This window comes from Hippopotamus amphibius, chromosome 5, assembly GCF_030028045.1.
Source record: "Hippopotamus amphibius kiboko isolate mHipAmp2 chromosome 5, mHipAmp2.hap2, whole genome shotgun sequence".
Classification (NCBI taxonomy): Eukaryota; Metazoa; Chordata; class Mammalia; order Artiodactyla; family Hippopotamidae; genus Hippopotamus; species Hippopotamus amphibius.
In genome coordinates this window covers 163,669,414-163,691,413 of record NC_080190.1, presented here as the reverse complement: position 1 = coordinate 163,691,413, position 22,000 = coordinate 163,669,414, and the positions used below count along the sequence as shown (strand labels likewise).

The 22,000-nt window shown below is 43.4% G+C and overlaps 1 protein-coding gene across 1 annotated transcript in view; it reads left to right on the top strand.

Moving 5' to 3' along the window:
* Window positions 1-22,000, top strand: part of CYRIB (CYFIP related Rac1 interactor B) — a 147,040-nt gene that overhangs the window by 39,829 nt on the left and 85,211 nt on the right. The window lies entirely within an intron of this gene.

Sequence of the window (22,000 nt, the reverse complement as noted above, 5' to 3'; positions counted from 1 at the left end):
TCAAGAATTAGTGCTCTTAACCACTGTAAACTTGTCATTCTTGTAAGGCCCCTCATGGAAAACCAATTCCATGAGCCTGGGTGCCCTCTGCCCTCGACAGGGCACTTTCTTTTTCTGCCTTTGCTTTCCCTAAGCTTCCTCCATTTGACTGTCTGATCTCTGGAGAGGTTTAGCCATAGAACGGAGACAGCACTGGTGGAATGTTAATGCGGCAGTTTCTCCTGCATGCTTTTAACTTTTATTTTAGTTGAGGTATAACTTACACACTGCATAATACACGTCTTTTTTTTTTTTTAATTTTACATTGGCATATACTTGGGTGTACAGTGGAGTGATTCAGTTATACCCATAGAGTGCACACATCTTAATCATACATCTTGATGAATTTTTAACATGTTACACCCACTGAGTGGCCGCTCAGATCAGGATACACAGTACTCCCATCACGTAAGTTCCCTCACGCCCGTTTGCAGTTAGTACTGCCCCTGGAGATAGCTACTCTTCTGACTTACAGAAGTCAGATTGTGTCTGTCATAGCATCGGTTCCTGCTTCTGTCTTATCCAGATCTATGCATACTTGCTCCACAGAAACAAAATAGAGGTAAAAGTCATACTTTAAATACCGTGGGTGACCCTGTCTTGCTCCCCAACGGACATGTCTTTTGGAGTGAGCTGAACAGGAGACACAGATCTGCTGTTCTTTCTGTTGGTCTTTGTTCCGATGGCTTTTTAGAGGGTGAGCGTGTTGTGCTATCGAGTGTGTTTCTCATATTTATAGATTTTAATTATCATACAACATGGCTCCGAAATCCAAGCCAGCCATTTTTTCTTGTGCTCAACCTAAGAAACGCAATCTAGTGCTGAAGAAAAAATTGGCCGTGTTGCACTTAACGAGAGATGGTTTTTCCACCTTCATGATGAGACCTTATTACAGGATTTTCAGGGGGAATTCTGATGCCTTTCCATTTTCATATTACACGTGGACTTTAGAGACTAACCCTTGAGTAAGAGGCAGTTGTGATGTGGACGGAACTCAAGCATGGGTAAGTGGGTGTATTAGATTTGGTGATCGGGGCACTTCTGGCAGCACGATGGACTGACTTGTGTGACTCCTTGCTGATAGGAATGCAGAGTTGACTGAAATATAACAACTACATCTAGGGGAGCTCACCAGAAAGGGAAGTCCACAAGTGTCAAAGCTGAAGAGAGAAATCTAACCAAATGGTTATGTGAGCTGAAGGTGTGATAGCTTATGCGGCTTTGGCACTCAGATGGAGGCCGTAGAGTCTGGGGGTTAAGGTTTTAAGACCACAGTGGGTCTAGAAATGACACCTGGGTCCAAGGTAGACATGAGTGCCCAGGAGCCTTAAATGTTACACGTCTTCATGAAAAGGGGCTAGAAAAATTCCACTGCCTGGCAGAAACAGAGAGGAAGCATGTTTTGAGTGGAAAAAAAAAAAGTCACCAGCAAGAAATGAAAAACCTGGAGCTGTACCATATGTGGTTGTGGAATCTATATGGTTATTGTCATGAGATATGAGAGCTCCTCAAGCTGAGAAATTAGCATAAAAACTGGCTGCCTACTGCAGGAATCCCTAGCACAAACACACAGTCACTCCACAGGGATACTTCAATAGCCCAGACCTAACAGAACTCCCACAGAAGGAACTCTGAAGAAGAGTTCACAGTTAAATCATGTGCACTGTTCAGGAAATGAATGACTTTGAGTTGAAAGTAATAGAATCATCTAAAAGAAACTATAAGACAGTGTATTTTAAAATGATTAAAGACTAAAGATACAACAATGTAACGAAAGATAGAAAAAGAATAGGTTGATTTGAAAGGCTGCCACATGGAAATGAAAAATAGTCATTGAAATTAAAATCTAACAAAAGGGTTAGCTGACAGACTAGATATAGGGAAAGAGATAATTAGTGAACTGGAAGACAGTAATAACAATTTACGTTTGTTAAGTCCTTACTATGTGCCAGACACTGCTCTGTGTCCTTGCATTAACTCATTTAATCCTCAACAAAATTATAAGGAAGGCGTTATTATCATCTGTATTTTACAGATGAAGCCACTAAGGCATAGTAGTTTAAGCCACTTGCCCAAGGTCACAGAGCTGCTAATGATGGAGCTGGGATTTGACCCCAGGTTGTCTAGTGTAGCCTAGAGTTTGTTTTTGCAGTTACTACACTGTAGAAAGTCATCAAGAATAAACACTAAGCGGGCTTCCCTGGTGGCGCACTGGTTAAGAATCCACCTGCCAAAGTAGGGGACACAGGTTCGAGCCCTGGTCCAGGAAGATCCCACAGGCCTCCGAGCAACCAAGCCCATGCGCCACAACTACTGAGCCTGCCCTCTAGAGCCCATGAGCCACAACTGCTGAGCCCATGTGCTGCAACTGCTGAAGCCTGTGCGCCTAGAGACGGTGCTCCACAACAAGAGAAGCCACTACAGTGAGAAGCCCATGCACCACAACTAAGAGCAGCCCCCACTCGCTGCAACTAGAGAAAGCCCATGTGTAGCAACAAGGACCCAACACAGCCAATAATTAATTAATTAAAAAAAAAAGAATAAACACTAAGCGTCAGAGAGGTGGGAATATGGTATAAAGGCATAGAGGAGAGAAGGAGAAGGTACTACGTATGTCTCAGCGCAAGGACTAGGGGAGAGGCAGCATTAGAAGACAGAATCATTAGCTGTCCCTTCAAATATCCTTTGGTCCTTAGGTTCCAAGAATCTGTGACCCTATTGAGGACAAATATTCAAAGGAGGGTAGCAGAGCCTCAGTTTCTACTGTAGTATGCATTGATGGGCTGCTGTTTGACAGAGGTCTCTCTGGGGAAAAGAAAAGAAGCCCTGACTGTAGCATTTGCTGATTTCTATGGTATAAATACTTCCACCATGACCAATTTCAGGCTACCGACATGATGTCACTGAACACGGGCTTGGGAAGAGATGTGCACTGTTGGCTCTTTCAGGCCAGTCTGAGCCAGCTCAGCACACCAGTGGCTCTGACGTTCATGCCGTTCTAAGCTCTGATCTCTGGGCTGTGCGTCCAGGGGGCAGGATTCTCAGGAGGTAGTACTATCATGTGTGATATCACAGGGGCAGGAGGAGACAGTGGGACAAGAGTGGAGCTCTGCCCTCTTTTCTTCCCTTAAATTTAAGAAACAAGAAAACATTTTGTGAGTGTGGGTGGAGAGACTGGCATCCTTATGACACTGTTAGTGAGAGTGAAAGTGAGTCCAAGCTCTTTGAAGGCCATTCAGCACCATCGAGCAACATTTTAAATGCAGGTACCCTTTGACCCTGCAACTCCACTTCAAGGATTTTATCTTATATATCCCATCTTTCCTATAGTTACACATGTGTGTGAAGGTGTACATAACGTATGGTCATTGCAGCATTGTTTGAAATAGCAAGGCCCTGGAAGCAACCGAAATAGGTGTATGTCAGGAGAGGATTGATGGTATCTCCTTATAGGAGAGTACTGGGATTATGGTATATCCTTACAGGAGAATACTGGGCCACTGTTTAAAATAGTAGGTCATATACACCAGTCATCTCCAGGATGCATTCTTTTTTTTAATTGAGGTCTTCTTTATAGTTGACATGTTATGTTAGCTTCAGGTGTATGGCATAATGATTCCATATTTGGATGTGATGTGAAATGATCACCACAGTAAGTCTAATTAATATGCATTACCATACATAGTTATGGAAATTTCTTTTCTTTTTTTTTTTTTTGTGGTGAGGACTCTGAAGATCTACTCTCTTAGCAACTTTCAAATATGGAGCGCAGTGTTATTAACTATAGCCACCATGCTGTACATTACATCCCCATGACTTATTTATTTTAGAACTGGAAGTTTGTATATTTGACCCCTTTACCCATATTTCCCATTCCCCGTCCCCCAACTCTGGCAACCACCAATCTGTCTCTGCATCTATGCTTAGGGATTTTTTTGTTTGTTTGTTTTTTAGATTCCACATGTAAGTGAGATAATACGGTATTTGTCTTTCTCGCATGTAAGTGAGATAATACGGTATAACAGCATAATACCCTCAGGGTCCATCCATGTTGTGGCAAATGGCAAGATTTCCTTCTTTTTTATTGCTGAATAATAGTTCATTTATCCAGCATTTTAAAATGGATAATCACATTTTCTTTTTCCATTCATTCCAGGATACATTCTTAAGTTAAAAAGGAAAGCTATATGCAGAAAAGTGTATGTGGTATGCTGCCTCCCATGGCTGAAAAAAAAAAAAAGAATGGGGGGATTAGTGCTTATGCAAACCCACCCACACTCATACACAAGCTTGATTCTGCATAGACTTTGTTGGAAGGACACTAAAAAAGAAGGTGGTTGTGAGCAATACTGTTTAACTCTTGAGGAAAAGCCTAGATAATGGTGGGTCTGGGGTGGAAGGAAGATATCTTACCGTATATCCTTTATTTAAAAAAATTTTTTTAGGGAATTCCCTGGTGGTCCAGTGGTTAGGACTCCACACTTTTACTGCCAAAGGTATGGGTTCGATCCCTGGTCAGGGAACTAAGATCCCACAAGCTACACAGAGCAATCAAAAAAAAAAATTTTTTTTTAAGCATATGATATTTTTGTTGTTGTTAAAAACAAATGAATTAACAAAAACTTCAGTTTGAGAGCTCAACACGGAACCCCCCGTTTTTATGATTTGTTTTTGGCTGTATTGGCTTTTCGTTGCTGCTTGCGGGCTTTCTCTAGTTGTGACGAGCAGGGGCTACTCTTTGTTTTGGTGCGAGGGCTTCTCAGTGTGGTGGCTTCTCTTGTTGTGGAGCATGGGCTCTAGGTGCTCGGGCTTCAGTAGTTGCAGCACTCGGGCTCAGTAGTTGTGGTTCATGGGCTTAATTGCTCCACAGCATGTGGAATCCCTCCTGACCAGGATCGAACTCCTGTCCTCTACATTGGCAGGCGGATTCCTAACCCCTGCACCACCAGGGAAGTCCCAGCACGGAACCCGTCTTATTTTTAGGGGAAATTGGCAGGTCTCCATGGGTTGCTGATCCCTGGCATTTACTGAGCACATGCCAAGCGCCAGACATGTGCCCGCGTTGTCATACCCTGTGAGTCTCTCCATTGCCTGACTCTGCCTGGACTCTAGTAGTGGCCTGGTCAGTGTGTGATAAACAATAATCCCATTTTCAGGAAGAAGGGAGGAAAAGTCTTTGTGGGAAGTCATGTGGCATGCAAGAAGAGGAAGTGGAATTCAAAAGCAGTCTTAAAAGCATTTTGGGAACAGCGGGAACCCAGCTGCTTCTTAGCAATCCCAGTTATCTGGAAGGCATTTCAGGCCTCTCTCCCTCCTTCCACTCATCCCCGGCACCTCTCTTGAGACCACTTGGAAGTAAGTATTCTATCAGTGTTAATTTTTCCAACTCGAAGATTCTTTGCTGTGGAAGGTTGGAGCTGTGTTTCTGGACCAAGTGAATCGCTGATGTGTTTAGAAACCACAAAGGCAAGGAGAATTTGTCCTGCGGTGTCCTCCTTTTCAGACTTATTTTATTTTCGCAACTCTCCTGTTGAGTTCGCATCATCAAAGATCTAAGAGACACTAGCTCTGTTCACTTGAAAAAGAGCCACCTTCAGGGCCTTTCTTAGCAAAATAGATGTTCCCAGAGGTGCTTTTATTGTTGCCCATGTTGTTTTCTGCAATCAGGCACATTTCTAGCCCATTATGAAATGTTTTATGGAACCAGAGGCTTTCTCTCTCTCTCTCTCTTTTATCATTTGGTAATAAATTCAGTAAATAGGTTATTCATCTTCAGAGGGCTGTGGTTGTGATGTTTTTGTGATTTGATCAACAGTAATCCAAATGGGCAGGAAAACTGGAGTGAAAACTTAAGTTCATAGAATCAAAAACGCGAAAACTGACCTGAATATTAATGAAGAGTGTAGCATCATCTGTAACATTGGGGTGAAATTCTTTCAAGGGAGAGCTGTTTGACCCTCCTCTGGGCTTTACTTTTTTGTGGGCTTATCCAGAGAGCACCCTTCAGTACTTTTAAGTGTCATTGCCCGTTGTGCAATGTGGGATGTAGTGGTTTTCGTTTACTGTGAGATGACTGTATATTAGCAGTGTTATCTTGACTCCCCTAAACAGTAATTCCATCCTCACTGCCTGAATGCGGATACAAAGGAGGTTGAACTGCTGTTTCTTGCATGAGGCCTGTCCTGACTCCTCTTGCCTGTGCTCCCATTGCCCTGTGTAATATTTAATTATAGCAATTCTCTTATTGGCTTTAAATAATAGTAGTTGTTTGTAGCTGTTTCCACCTCAGACCCAGTGCCAGGAAAGACGGCCTGGGTTACCTCGCTTCATCTGTGCATTTTTAGTCTTTACTGAATTTGTTACAGTATTGCTTCTGTTTTATGCTTTGGGTTTTTTGGCGGCAATGGCAAGGCATGTGGGATCTTAGCTCCACAAGATCCCATACCCTCTGCATTGGAAGGCAAAGTCTTAACCACTGAATCACCAAGGAAGTCCTGAGTGAGGATTCTTTTGACCTTGTAGCGGAACCCCAGCTTGAACGGGCTTCCGCAGAAAGGGGTTTTGCTGGTTTGTGTAGCTGCAAAGTCCAGAGATGAAACTGAAGGCATGGAGGCTTAGACGGTGTTGCTAAGGCTTCCACAGGTTTTCTCCATCTCTCAGTGCTGCCTACTATTTCTTTTTGGATTGCGGTGGCAAGTTCTAGCAGCAGGAAAAAAAGGCCACTCTCCCAGCTGTTCAGCAAGTCCCAGAATTGAGTCTCAATGTCTCTGATTGATCTTCCCTGGGTAACCAGTGCCTGTTCCTAACCAATCCCTGTGGCCAAGTGACTGCGAGGCTCTGATTGGCCACTTTGGATCAAATGCCCGCCCCCTGAAGAAGCAGGGGTAGAGTCTGTACCTCCCAGAGCCCAACAGCTGAGAACGAGGGAAGGCAGATATTCCCCGAGAAAGTCTGGGAACCGTTTGTGAATGGGGGGTAGGCAAAAGCAAGGGTGTCCAATATAGTAGGTTTTTAATCAGTGTTTACTCAGTGAATGAATTAACAGATGAATGAGCAAACAAGAGCTGCTACTGATTCTGTGAGCTGGTTATACAGTCCCCGGAGTGGGGTTTTAACAGATGGAGGCTTTGCAGAGAGGAGGATAAAAGAGAGCCTTGAAATCAAGTCATGTAAGGATGACATTAAATTAGCTGAGACAGTTAACAAGAAACAGGAGACATATGATAGCTGTTTCCGAAAGTCTGAAGGGTGTTCATAGGGACAGAACATTTGCTGGGTCCTACTCTGTCGTAGGTGCTAGGCTAGATGCTTTAAGTGCCATCACCCTACTTTTATTTTCATTTTATTTTTATTAGACCACCAATTTATGTTCATTATAGGAAATCCAAAAATGCACAAAAAAGAGAAAAAGAAAAGTCCTTCCATAACCTAACTACCTAGGGCTAATTGGTATTAATATTTTGGTGTATAGTCTCTCAACCTTTCCTCCCCATTTATAGATGTATTTAAAAATTCTTATTTAATCTTGCTAGTTGTGTTTGTCAGAGAGAAACTGTCGCTTAGAGAGTTTAGGACCTTGTCTGAGGTACCAGGCACAGGCACTAGAATTCTAAGACCAGAATATGGTCCATATCTGTCAGCCTCTGAGGCCCTTTTTCATTCTCAGGTCTTTGATTTACCTGCAGCGTAACCAGCAGTCTGTGTACTGACTCATAGGGTTTTACTACAGTTCTCTTCCGATGTCATCACTCTTTGTTTATACACGCACTCGTCTCTATTCATGTACTCAGGAAATATTTCATTGGGTACTTTGTGGGTGCTGGGGGTAGCCCAGTGAATGAGGTATGGCCCCTGCCCCTCCTGGAGCTGATAGTCTAGCTGAGTTCTGCATCACTGTAAATGGTTGAATCAACAGCCTCTAGGGATGTGCAGATCTGGGATACTGCCAATTGCACTAGGCTCACACCTCTTAGGGGAAGCAACCAGCAAAGCCAAAAGGAAGCACTGTAGCCAGAAAGCTGGACAACCTAGTTTTATATATGTCCTCTGCTCCAGACCCCTCTCCTAAAGGGAGTGAGTTCGTGTCAGAGGATGGGAGGCTCAGGGTATGTGGTACCTGTCCTCACCCTCCCAAGGCTGGCTTTGCTGAGCGATCCGGGATGTGGCCCACCACCGTGTACATATGATGACCCTATCTTCTGAACTCCGGATCAGAACCCGTGGGGTGAAGCAGGGTCAGCCAAACAGAAGGAGGGAAATACATATTTCTTGAACGTGGCCTGCCCCATGTGCTTTTACATGGCTTCTCTTGCCCAGGAAGATGGGTAGTATTATCCTCTTTTTATAGGGGAGGAAGCTAAGGCTCATTTGGAACTGTGACTTGAGCTCAGGCCTGTCTGATGGCTCTAAATTCTATGAGCTTCCTCTTTTTTTATTTATTTTTTATTTTTTTATTTTTAATAGCCACATGGAAAAAAAGGTGAAAATAATTTCAATAGTATAGTTTATCTAACCCAATGTACCTAAAACCCTCTTCATGCTCCTCTGATCCAGACACATCTGGGCAGTGGGGCTCTGAAAGTTCTGAAGCTCTGGGTGATTTGGTTTCATTCCATTCGCTTACTTTAAAAAGTATTTATTGAGGGCCAGGGTCCAGAAACTCTATCGGGCTCTGGGCTATGGGATGACCAAGACCAAGGAGAGCTCCTGCTCCTAGGGAACTTGAAGTTTAAATCTCTGGAAGAGCAGTGATGTTTCTGCACAGTTCTTTGTTCAGTGATACATTCAGCCTTGCAGGAGGATGTATTAGAATGCTTTGAGTTGCAAGGGACAGAAAACCCAGTGCAAATTGGATAATTGATAGAAGCAGTTGAGTGGTTTGCATAACCAAAAAATGGAGAGGTGGTGTGGATTTCAGACACACGTTGATCAGGGCTCCAGTTTCATTTCTTTGTGATTCTCTTGGCTCTGCACTTCTGCCTAGTGGCTCTATTCTCAGGTGACTCCCTTCATAATAGCGAGAGGGCTGCCAGCAGCACTTCTGTATTGTTCAACACCAAGAGACACCACGTAGAATACACGTGCTCTAGGAATTACAGAGGCGAGCTGTCCATTGTGGTGGCCTGGCTGCTGGTACCTCTCAGACCGCATGCTTGCTTGTTCACATCCAGGGAAGAAAGAGCTACCATCTCTCCCCAGAGCCACTGAACAAAATTTCTGAGCTTCCCTCAGATTGGGTCATTTCAGGACACGCCTCTATCTCACAACCAATCATGGTGGCAGAGGAGATGGGATAACTGACTGGCTTAGACCATTCTGGACCAACTCCTGGAACTGGAGATGAGATTGAATGAATGAGGGATGCTGCTCGGCGGGAGAGGAATGGAATAGATGTTGAAGAAGCAGCTGCTCTCTCTAAGGGGCAGTGTTTAGGATCTGGATGTAGAAAGAGGAGTAAGGCATTGTCCCTTCTCTTAAAAAGCTCACGTTCTAGTGAGCTTCCTGAGAGTTTGGCAGTGATCAGAGGAAGGGGCTTTTACATCATTAAATGCTAGGTACATTACATGTTTTCTCAGTTCTTATAATGTCCTTGTCAAGTGGGTATTTCCATTTTACAGACGAGGAAATGAGTTCAGAGAAGTTAAGTGGCTTGCTGGCAGTTGAACACCTAGGAGGGGAGCAAGGTGTTTTGAGACTGTGGATCCCACATTTCTTCCTTTCCTTTTTGTGATAGTCTAGAGAAAATAGATTGTTAACAAAGACCCCACAAAGCTTCTTCTAATGACTCCTCCACAATAAGCAGGGCCTTGGGAGTAGTTATTGCTTTTCATTTCAGGCTTTTATTAGAGAGATCCTGCCTGCTTTTTTTCTTTAACTAACTCCAGGTGGGAGGAAAACTCCTCACCCTGTCCAGATAAGCAACAGATAATTGAATGAGTGTCTGAGAAAAGCAGAACCATTGTTAGCTCACAATGCATCAGGAGAGATGGTTGCATTCAGATAATTTTACGAAAATGATTTCTCTCTCCTTTTGACTTTGCTGCCTGAGGCTTCCATTTGGTTTTAAAATAATAGAGTAACTATTATGTAATTGTACACAATGCTTCCTCCCCCTGGGCCCCAAGTTAACTCGTGTGTTCACAACACAGAATACATTTTTTGGTAAAGTGTTTACGTAAAGTCAGTGTGGTTCCTAAATTAAGCGGCCTAAACAAGGGCAAACAAGCTGGATTTTCTGGTTTTCTCCAGACTATGCAGAGATTTAGCATCCAACAGAGCAGGAGATGATTTGCGGAAAATCACTTGTGTGCTGGTGGCAAAATGTCTGTGTTCATACCATTGCCTGCACTCAATGTGCATGTCTTGTGCTCTGCTGCCAGGTGAAAGGCCCTTGTTTTGTTCATAGGTCTCCTGACCTCGCTGACTGTCTCCCCAGCAGATGCAATTTCATCCTGAGAGAAATGAACAAAAAGAGGGAAATCAAAATGATAGTTGGTGACCATTTGACCCATAAGGTTTTCAACTTAGATGCTGTTACTTTTTGAGTTCTTAGGTCTACTTTTCACTTCTTTTTCAGCTTATTAGTGATGATAATGAAGTTACCTATCCACATTTCTATTCAATTGTCTACTATGTTTTGGGTCTTGGAGATCAAGAGGTGAACAAAGTAGTAGTCTCAGTTACTAATAGCCTTTGGTGGCTCTCCTTTGATCAGATTCCTCCCAATCTGTCCACACTAGTATACTTTTTTTTTTTTTTTTTTTGGTTCTGGTTTACTGTGGGCCTGGCAAACTTGTGAAAGAGAGAATGAGGTCTAAGGGTAAAATGCATAGGCTTCAGTGTCAGGTAAAGACCAGAAAAACATGGTTGTTGGGCTCATCTGGTTGACCCTGGAGGGTGCCCACTGTGGTTATTATTTAGGGCTGATATTTAGGGATTATTTGGTGCCACACATAACCTCGCTCACCCAAATGATACGAACACCACGGTTGTAGAGGCGGCAGGGTTCACGGAACCTGGGAGCAGACCAGCTTCTGTGTGTGTGTGTGTGTGTGCACATGGACATATGTGTCTGTGTAGGTGTGAACTTTGCTGCCTCTATGACAGTGGTTCTCAGACTTGAATGCACCTTAGACACCTGGGGATCTTTCAAAATTCCAAAGCCAGGGTGACACACTAGATGCATTAATTCACTGACTCTGGGGCTGGGACACAAGCACTGGTAGTTTTTAAGCTCTCCAGGTGATTCCAGTGTGCTGTCGAGTAGAGGAACCACTGGTGTATGAGAATTATAATAGGAACATCTTTATCACCATTTGAAGATGAGTAGGGATAATGGTAGTGACAGTGGTACTAGCCGCCATGATCATTTACCAACTGCTGCCTGTAAGTCAGGCAGTGTCCTGGGTGTCTAACAAACAGGATCACATCTAATCCACATGGCAGCCCTGCAGGACAGCTTTATAGGTGGCTGGGTAAGGAAAGGAGGGGGTCGTGTCATTGAAACTGATGTCAGCTACAGAGTTGCTTAATCCAGAGTGTCAGGTAAAGTCTAGAAAGACAGAGTTGTTGGGCTCCTTGTGTGATCCCAGAGTGACCACTGTGGTCATCATTGGGGTTGAGATTTAGGGCTTGTTTGTTACCACAGCATAACCTGGCCCATCCTGACGGATGCAGCCATCCTTTTAGTAACCACAGTGGATTCAGGTGTCGATATGCAAAAGCACATTTTGCAATGTTATAAATTGAGGGGGAGTTTATTTTGGCTTGTGGCTTGGAAAGAGAAATCAGTGTAGTAAACCAGGCTATTAATCTAGGGTTGGTTGATTCATCCATCAAAATCAATTCAAGGAATCAGGTGAAATAAGTTAATAAAACATAACCTTATGTTTTTGTAGCACGTCCTCAGTGTTTTGTAGCATGTCCTCAGTGGAGAACGTGGTGCTATGCAAACCTCATACCATTGCTCATCTTTTTGACACATCTTAGAAGGACCATCACGTTAAGTAGGGCTGTGTGTTGCTGCAAGGTGAAACAGGAACCAATTCACGTTGAAATCCTTATCCAATGTCCATAGAGATGCCTGACCAGAGTCTTGGTGGGTAGTTTGGACAGGAAGTATGAGTGATGGGAAGGGTGTTTGTAGCAGAGGGAACAGCATGGGCAAAGGCACGACAGCAGGGAATAGTATTTATAGGAATTCTGTGAGTAGTTCATTATTACTACCAGGAATGATACCGTTTCGCACTTAAGGGTGACTGGGAAGTCCCACGAAATCTGCATTTCCACTTGCTTCTTTGTTCTTTGGTACACATTTCCTAACATTTTTTTTTTCTACCTTGGAAGAGATTTACGAGTAATGAAGGGCCAAATAAGGATAATGTTTCAGTTGAGCTCCTTTGCCCTGAAAGATCACACCAGGCACCACACCGAATGTTGCGCACTGCTTATTGGTAGAGATTTTTTGCAGGACTCTATCGACACCTCGATGATCCAGACTAACCTTTGGAAACAAACTCAGCAGTTCTCTGACAGTGTAGACGGGAACCCGTGTGACCCTCACTCTGGGCCCAGAGTCCAGGCTGGGGGATTGTGCTCCCGTGGGCCCCCTCTGAACCCGTCTTGGGCCCCTCTGTTTTCTTAAGAGTAAAATGTTAGATTAAAGGTCAATTCCAAGGTTCCTTCCACATCTAAAATTAGGTGATTCATTCAGAAACTCTGATGCAGGCACTCAGTAATACAAGTGGCTTTCTCATTAAACCTGTATTCTACGTGAAATCAGCACTAGGATTTTAGAGCGGAAGCTAGCTAAACCAGTTAGTCGTCTTCTTAACTTGGACCATATTGGTTCTCTCTTGAAAAGGTTGCTTTTTTTTTTTCTTTTTTTTTAACCGTATGCTATATCTTTTCTTCTGTAGCCCCCAAATTCGAAACTGTGGGAATCTAAACTCTTTCCATGCTCTTAGCTCCTGTTTGACTTATCCCCATTGTACTGTCTAAAGCTCTGTGTTTCAGCTATTGGGTCACATAGCTAATGACCTTATCATTTTGGCTACTTTGGGGAGGCCATGAATCTCATCTCCTCATGCTGTTTATCCGATACCCTGGTTCCGAGGCTATGGCCACGTTGGGGGTTCAGAGTAGGGTAAAGGCCCCAGGCCTGGGTTAACGCAGGCTGGACCCATGCCATGTCTTTGACGAGCTGCAATGGTTTGAGTGCAGGCCTTGTGCCAGGCGTGGTGCCCGGCTCTCTGCTAGTACTGGGGACCCAGCCGTGACAAACCAGCATGGCTTCTGCCCTGGTAGAGCTCACAGTGTCCAGGGAAGTACACGAATCACTATACAATGACAATTATATTATGTGCTGGAAACAAGAAACACTGGCCCCGAGAACACTGAGGATCTGACCTGCTTTGCTCAAAGTTCAGATGCAAGGCAAGCAGTTGGAGGCTGGAGACAGAGTAGCATGCGATCCCAGAGGCGAGACAGGACCAGGTGAAGGGTTCAAGATTAAGCCCACAAACAGCACTAAGGGCCCTAATGTTCAGGACAAGGCTGCACATCTCCTCCCTGTCCCCCGCTCCTTGGTCTCCCCAAAACCAAAAGGAATGATTCTTTCCCTTTGATTTTCCAGGCCATTTGTCTGTATCAGTTTCTTTGGCAGTTGTGTGTTGCTTTGTATTGTCATAAGGTAGTGTGTCTTTCACCCCCTGGAAGGGAAGGCTGTTTCCTATACTTTGTGTGTTCCCCCCAGTGTATGACCCTGAATGGAACTGTTGATTTGTTGGTTCACGAGAAGACCTATAATTTACCAGTTAACCTTAGTACGTGGGCCTCCTTCTTGCATCTACAGCAGCAGATCAAAAGAAAACAGTAACAGGTAACATCCCCTCAGTGCTCAAATTCACTAAAAACGCCCCTTGATTAAGGCAGTTAATGGGGAAATTCTATCAACTTGGGAATAGTTTAATAGATATTAGTTTGTAATTGAAAGTTAAATATAAATTGGCTTTTCTTTTCTGCATCGAATTACCTAGTTTTCTTTCTGCCCCTGTGATTCTGTTTCCATTCACAGAGTAACTCACCCCCAAGAGCCTTCTAATTCCTTTGCCCCTCCGGCCCATCAGGTGCTCTCCTTCAGGTCCACTCCCACGTCTTTTGGCCACTTCTTCCATTTCTCTTTCACTTTTCTGCCCTCTACATGCTTCTCTGTTCGAATGCCATCTTTTTGAACAAATAAAATTGTTCCAGACATTGAAGGAAAGTGAAATTCTTTCATCCCTGTTCTCGTTGTATTGTCACTGAGTTTTAACTTCTCTGATCCCATTTGCCATCTCCCCATGAGGGTGGATATTTTAGATGGGGGTGGATATTTTGTAGGAATGTCATTCTGCTTTATGTATACTCTTTTGTACTTTTCTCTTTTAATATTCACAATTTTTCCATCAAGAAATGTTAATTGAGCTCCTGCTATGTGCCAGACATCGCTCTAGTGGCTTGGGACACACAGAGTGGTGAACCAACCAGACCTACATCCCTGTTGTCCTGGTGCTTCTGCTTATTTCATATTCACAGTAAACACAGTACAGAATCTGTTGGGAGGTGATCACTGTTGGGGTTATTAATTTATAAAATATTTTCTCATGTTGCTACCATCTTTCTATGTACCTAGAGTTTGCTTATTACCCTCGATGTCTGATGGATTATAATCTATTTAGAACCTTAGGAATATAAACTTTAAATCTGGAGAGGGCTTATGAGTCACTGAGAACAGATCCTTCTTTTTCTTTTTTTTTTAAATAAGGTTTATTTATTTATTTATTTTAAAATTAATATTTATTTAGCTGTGCCGGGTCTTAGTTGTGGCATGTGAGATCTTTAGGTATGGCATGTGGGCTCTTAGTTGTGGCATGTGGGATCTAGTTCCCTGACCAGGGATGGAACGTGGGCCCCCTGCATTGGGAATGTGGAGTCTTAACCACTGGGCCACCAGGGAAATCCCCAGACCCTTCATTTTCAAAGTGAGGAAACAGATCCAGAGAAAAGAAATGACTTGCTCAAAATTATATGGCCCCTAAGTGGCAAAGCAGGAGATTTTATATTTTAATTAAATTGGTTTTCATTAATTCTAAAGGCAGTTCTTTCAAACCCAACTCTACTGTTTCCATATCTCGGGAAATTTAATTTGTTGCTGGTTTTTATTATACATAATGCTAATACGGGCAGCTTTATGCAAATACTGCCTTAATGAAAGTAGCAAGTTAACTAATAATAACAATAATAACAGATAATAGAAAAGACTACTATTTATTGAGCACTTACTTTTGCCAGGCACTGCGCTAAGTGCTTTACATGAAATAACTTAATTCTGACAGTGAATACCATTACTTTCCTATTTTTTACGGATGAGAAGATGAAGGGATTCAGACTCTGAGCCCAGGGTCTGAGCTCTTAGCCATTGTGATGTACAGCCTTCCGAGTCTGAATACTAAAACAGCATATTTCAAAACCCAAGATAATCTGTACATTTTTTTTAACCACTTAAGAGCTTACCAAGACACCATGGACATATTAGATTTAACTGTATGTAACTGCTGTTTTTTAGAGTAAAAAGTGGTTGAATATAAGTGATTTCATGTTCCATGTATTATTTTAGTAAACCCTCGCAACAGCAGTGAGTTAGGTGGTTATTGTGCCTATTTTATAGACGAGTATAGGTGGAGCTTGGACATTGAGTGGTTTAGTTAATGTCTGTAGAAAGAAAGGAGGGGTGGGAAGTGAGGAAGGTTGAGTGACTCATGAATGTAAACAGCTCTAAGCCTGGGTTCTCAACCTGACTCCATCTCTTAGTAGCTTTGTGACCTCCAGCAAAATACTTAAAAATTTTTTGTACCTCACCTGAATTTTGTTACATGGAAACTGGGAGCAGTAAAATCTTTCTCACGATGTTGTTATAAGGGTTGAATTCTAAAATGAGTGGAAATCATTTTGTTCAAAACCAGCCGAAACGAAACCATGGATCAGAGGAGTTGGCGGTAATAGTTCCTTCTGTCATTATATTTCAAACCAAACCCCCTTTTTTTCCCCTCTAATCCTGGTACTTCTGGAAAATGCATGGAAAGTCTTTTTTTTAATTGAAGTATAGTTGATTTACAATGTTGTGTTAGTTTCAGGTATACAGCACAGTGATTCTGTTGTGTGTGTGTTTTTTAGATTGTTTTCCATTGTAAGTTATTACAAGATACTGAATATAGTTCCTTATGCTATAAGTAGGTCCTTGTTGTTTATATACTTTAGCAGAGTTTATCTGTTAATTTCAAACTCCTAATTTATCCCTCCCCACCTTTCCCTTTTGGTAACCATAAGGCCACACAAAATCTTTTTTAAATGGCGTCGATAAATTAGTGCCCCTTGACACAATTAGGGATTCTCCTTCTTTTCAAATAGTTTTCCTCTGCCTCTGGTGGGGTGTCATATAAAGTGGTAGAACATCAGGTTAACCTCTGTTTGGGTTTGTGGGTTCCAGTGGGGTGAGGCCCCGGCATGGATGACCCACCCAGTCAGTCCTTCCATTCCTCCAGTGCCATCTCTGATTTTATAACATCTCAGCCCCACCCGCAGTGACCCCCTGCTGTGCCTGTGCATCTTGACAGGGTGGCCCAGCTGCAGGGGGGGTGGGCAGGTGGGCCAGGCAGCGGGCACCCTGGAACACTGACGGGTCCTGCCGGAGTGGGGTCTGCATTGATCGCCAGGCGGGTAGGGGGAGGCCTGTCCTCGTGTAGGGTGTGACTGTCAGAGCCGGAAATGCCAAGTGGCTCCCGCACCACACAAGGGGCTGAGAGAGCTGTGTGTGGAAAAGGGCAGCACATCCCTGCGTGCCTCTTAGACTTTTCTGCGGTCACCTCTTCTCTAAATGGGGCAATGGGCTTTGGCCTGTGAACCGCTTACAACATCAGTTAACTCCGGGGACCAGCCCATCCCTCTTGGGAAAAACTTGGCCTCAGAACAGGGCTTGGGAAGGAGAAGTGAAGACATGCAGAAGGTCTTTCTTTTCCTCTTTTTATGTTCAAGTCTTGGCAAGAAAACATGCTCTTTATTTCTGTCGCCTGCATCAGCAGCAGATTCCCGAATTGCACTCCTAGGCATCGTCCTGGCTTCGTCATACTTCAGCTTTTCCGGCTGCAAACAATTTTGCTTCTCTAGTTGACAGGGACTCTAATAACTCCAGGTGGTGAATGGGCGGTGGGGAGTGCAGTTCTGTAGAAATACGGCTCTAAAGCAATACAAACACAGAGGGAAAAAATGGGAAGCTCGTCAAGATGGAAGTGCTGTATTACGACATGTTACCTTTATTGACATTGAGGAAACCTCCCCCTTAGCTTAACACCAAGGAGACTTGTTAAATACTTTGTGGTGTAGCTACGCAGCCCAGCAGCCCAGTACGTATGTGTTAGAGAGTCTTCAACAGCAGGGTGCTGAAGTACCTTGGTTAAGGAAAGGTGGTTAAGATAAATTGTGACATGAAACACAGCAGATGATAATTCAGGATATGAACCGTTTCGATAAAAACATACGCAATATCTTTCTACAGATATAGACATATACAAAACGTTTGGAAGCACATCCACATGGTTTGGGAGGTTGGATCAGGGGGTGTTTATATTTTCTTCCTTTTACTCATCAGTATTTTCAGATTTTTCTCTGCAATCAGTGTGTATTATACATATAGTTAGGGTTAAAGAAAGGTAGAGGGGGCCAGGAACCTTTTTTACCCACATTTTTACCCCCCAGAAGCATTCCATGTATTTATTGAGGGTCTCTTAGGAGCTGGGTGGGCACAGTGACAGGTGTAGGAGTGGGCAGGGTAGCCCTGGCCTCTGCCTTCACCGAGCTGATATTGTATTGGGAGTCTTTTTTTATCTAAAATATTTTTTAAGCTCAAAAAAAATAAAATTACAGGTCATGAAAAGTGCTATGAAGGAAAAAGAAGCCAGTGACATACGAAGGAATGATGGAAGGGAAGACTTTGTGATGGATGTTGGATGGTTGACTTTAGGAAGGATGATGGGGGGACCACTTTGAGGAAGCGACCCTTGAAGCTGGAGGCTGAGAAACAGCCACCTGAAGATGCTGGAAAGCATATTGGAGACGCAGGGAATGACCAGCAGATGTAAGGCAGCGAGAGCCTGCTGCCTTGCTGCAGGTCACTCAGAGGGCTGGTGAAACTTGAACTGGAGCTGCCCACTTGTGAGAAATGTGTTACACTTAGAGATGTGAGGAGGCTCACAGATACACCTTGTAACTATGGGAGGATACAGCCATACAGACAACTTTATGGCCCCTGAGAGATTGGTTACTGTTTTGCTATAAATAACAGAAACATGTTGAGTTTAAGCTGTTGGCTTTGTTCTTTGGTTCTTTTCGAGGGGCAGCTCTGATGCCGTTTTTCATGCTGGACAGGCTTTGAGTGCTACTCAGGGATTCCCAGGCCTCCTTCCTCGTCCTCTTCTGCATTCATTAAACTCACCCATTGGATAGATGCTCGTCTGTAAGGCATGACCCTGAAGTCTTAGTCCTCAGCCTCGGCTGTGGTGGAAATATTTGGGAAGGTGCCTTTTTGTTCAGGGATTCAGTGTTCATTCCTTCCTCGAAGAGGAGGAGGCAAGCAGTTGAGAGAAGTCCCTGAATGTTAGATTAAGGACATAGACTGGACACAGAGGCAGCAGAAGCTATAATCTAGGTGCTTAAACAGACTGAATGGTGTATATGAGTTAATGATGGCAGTAGCTATTTACAGAGTCCTAAGAGCCATTGGGCTGTACAAATCAAGACCATAACAATGTTCAGATCCTTTGATGCAGCGATTACAATCCACAGAACTTATGCTGAAGTCATCATTTTTTTAATTGGGGAGAAACAAGAAAACAGTGAGGTCTGTAATAGCAGTAATAGTCAATAATGACATAGCACTTTGGGATTTTGAACATATTTTCCTAGACAGTATTTATGAGAGCATCACAATGTGAATAGGTTTTTGTGCCCATTTCACAGATGGGAAATGGAAGGTTAGAGAGATGAAGTGAGTGCCCTGCTTTCCTCTGGCAGATTCAGGCTCTGAACTCCAGCATGTGCACTGTTACCTGGTGGGTGTGCTCAGAAACTAAGGAAGATGCTGGGAGTTAAGGAGGCACAGGGAAGGAACCAAGACTGAAAATAATTATTGAACCTAATGCGTGCTTCGTTCTGCCCCAAATACTGTACAAATTTTATCTAAACTAATCCTTACAACAAACTCGTGGGGAAACTGAGGCTCTGAGAGGTTCACTTGTGAAGGGTTTAGAACAGGCTTCAAAACCCTGGTGGGGCTAAATCCATAGCTGTCTGGTGCTTTCAGCTCTGCTTTATTACTTTCTGCTTCACAAGAATGCATTGCTCAAAGAGTGAATAAATGAATGAAGGAGGAATTATTAGATGGGTTAAGGCTTGAGAACCAGCTTTCACAGAGGATTAGACATCAGGATTCCCACGGTTGATAGGTTCTTTTCAACAGCTCTGCAGTTTCCACATGCAATAAAGTTGCCCAAGCCTCTCCCATGAGAGTTGCAGCTTTGCCAGCCCTTGAGGCTATGCTTTTCCAATACCCTTCACCTAAAGGCTCTTTTTCCTCACTCAGCTCATCCTTTGCAAAATGCCCAGAGCCAAATGAGTCTAGGGTGAACCAGGCGTGTAGGGGGTGGGCCTGTAGCAACTGAAGGAAACTGAGCTATTTCAACAGGATGAAATATTCTGCAGCCATTAAAATGATACATGCGACTGGAGAAATAGGAAAAAGTATTGGGAAATAGCTGCACATATCTAAAGATACCAACTGAAGCAATGTGCATTTATATGGATAAAGGTTGGAAGAGAACAGTTGTGAAAACTATGAAAAGGTTTTGGGATTGGGTGGTGTCACCATCCAGTTAGTCTGCTAAGCTGGGAACCTTGGGGTCATGCCCCACAGCTCCTGCTTTTTTTCTTCCCCAAGATTCAACTAGTCACAAACTCTTGTAGATTCTCCATCACTTAATTCTGGTGCCCATTCTTCCTCTCCATTGCCAGTTTCCTAGAACAGGCCATTATCATCTCTTGCCTGGATCCCATAACAGCTTCACTGGTCTGCTGGTCTCCATTCTCTCTCCCACTGTAGTCCATACTGGACACTGTGGTCAGAGTGATCTTGATATAAAACACATCTGATTATGTCTCTCCCTTGCTTAGACGCTTCTGCTTATTGGTAGTTGCCTTCAGGAGGTTAAGTTCGAACTCCTTAGCGTGGTGTATGAGGAGGTCCTTTACAATCTTACTACCCCAGTCTTAACCCCAGCATGTCATGAACTCCCCTTCCTCTGCCCATGTGCCTTTTCTTCTTGGCCCTTCCCCCATCTCTTCAAGACCAAGTTCATCCTCTCTGAAACCTTCACAGCCATTCCAGGGAGGGTTAGTTCCTCCACCCTCCTAAATTACAGCTAATCATTCTGTGTTGTAATTGTGAGGTTACAGCCATTCCTTTTACTAAATTCTGAGCCCCTCCAGGGCAGGAACCACATGGTTTACTGTCCTCCATCCTAAACCCTCAGCATGTTGCCTGGGACACAGTAGAGGGGCAAAAATGTGTGTTGATTGAATGACTCAGTGACTGATTTTGTAAAAAGCAAAAGAGGAAATGCAAGTCAGGAGCTTATAGGACAGTGCCTGACACATACTAAGGACTCAAAAAAATGCTAGCAAGCCACCGTAATTAAATCATCATTAGAGCTTAGTGCTTTTATGTAAACATCTTTTTTTTTTCGTCCTTCTGCTTGTCTTTTTCAACCTAAAACTGACCTCAGCTGAAATGTGATTACATTCATGCAGAATGATGAAGAAAGGATTGTGAAAGAATAAATTCAGCACTTCTCTTAGGGTCTTGTCTTCTGTTCCCTCTTTCAGGACACCCCACATAGGGTAGTGATAGAGCTTACTTGTGAGTTCTTACACAGGCCAGGAATGGGTCTAGAGCTGATGAGAAAGATACCTCTGAAAGGGGCATTGCATCCTCCTCACGGGACTCATCCTGTTTTACGGTTATCACTCATCAAATGAACTGTTTTCTTTGCTGGACTGTAAGCTCCCCCAGGCCAGCATCATGTCTGTGTTGCTTTCCAGAAATAAAATTAGAACCAGTGGATGACAGTTGTTGGGCATCAGATTTCTGATCAGTGTAAAAGAACAGGCTCCTCACGATTAGAGGAGGCTGCATTGTGATAATGAGCCCCCCATAATTGGAGATGCTCAAGCTAAACTGGATGTTCATGTGTTGGGGATATTACAGAAGAGATTTCTGCTCTCTGTGGGAGATTGGTTACAGGTGTGTGATTACTCAGAGCTCATATCTAAGGGATCAAGCAGGTGTAAGAACTCTTCTCTGGCTCAAATAGAGGACAGTGGGTCGATATGGACCAGGGTTATTTAAGAGTGGGTCAAACAGATGGACCAGAGTTCTTGGATTATGAAGACTGTTCAATCAGCATTAGTGTTTGCAAGACACCAGCTCCCTGTATGTAATTGAGATTGATGAAGATTGTAATGGAGCCCCAAATCATCCTTAAGTATGATAATTAGGGTAAAAGTCTGAGGCCTAGGACTCATTCTCATTGAGTGTCTTGAAAACGTCACCTACTCTCTCCATGATTCTCTTAACACATTTCTTTGTAATATGGCCAATATCACTTGGTCTCACATGGAACTCAAGAGGAAGACAGAAGGCTAAATAAATAAGGTTAAGGGCTGCCCTTCTATATTTGGGGCAAGAAGTGATTTCTTGGCTACATGTGGTAAGGTTCAAATAGTTACTGGGATCTTACCTATTTGACTAGAACAAGGGTTCATAATCAGGGTTTCATAGATAGGCTTCCTGGATCCAAAAATATCCTGAAATTGT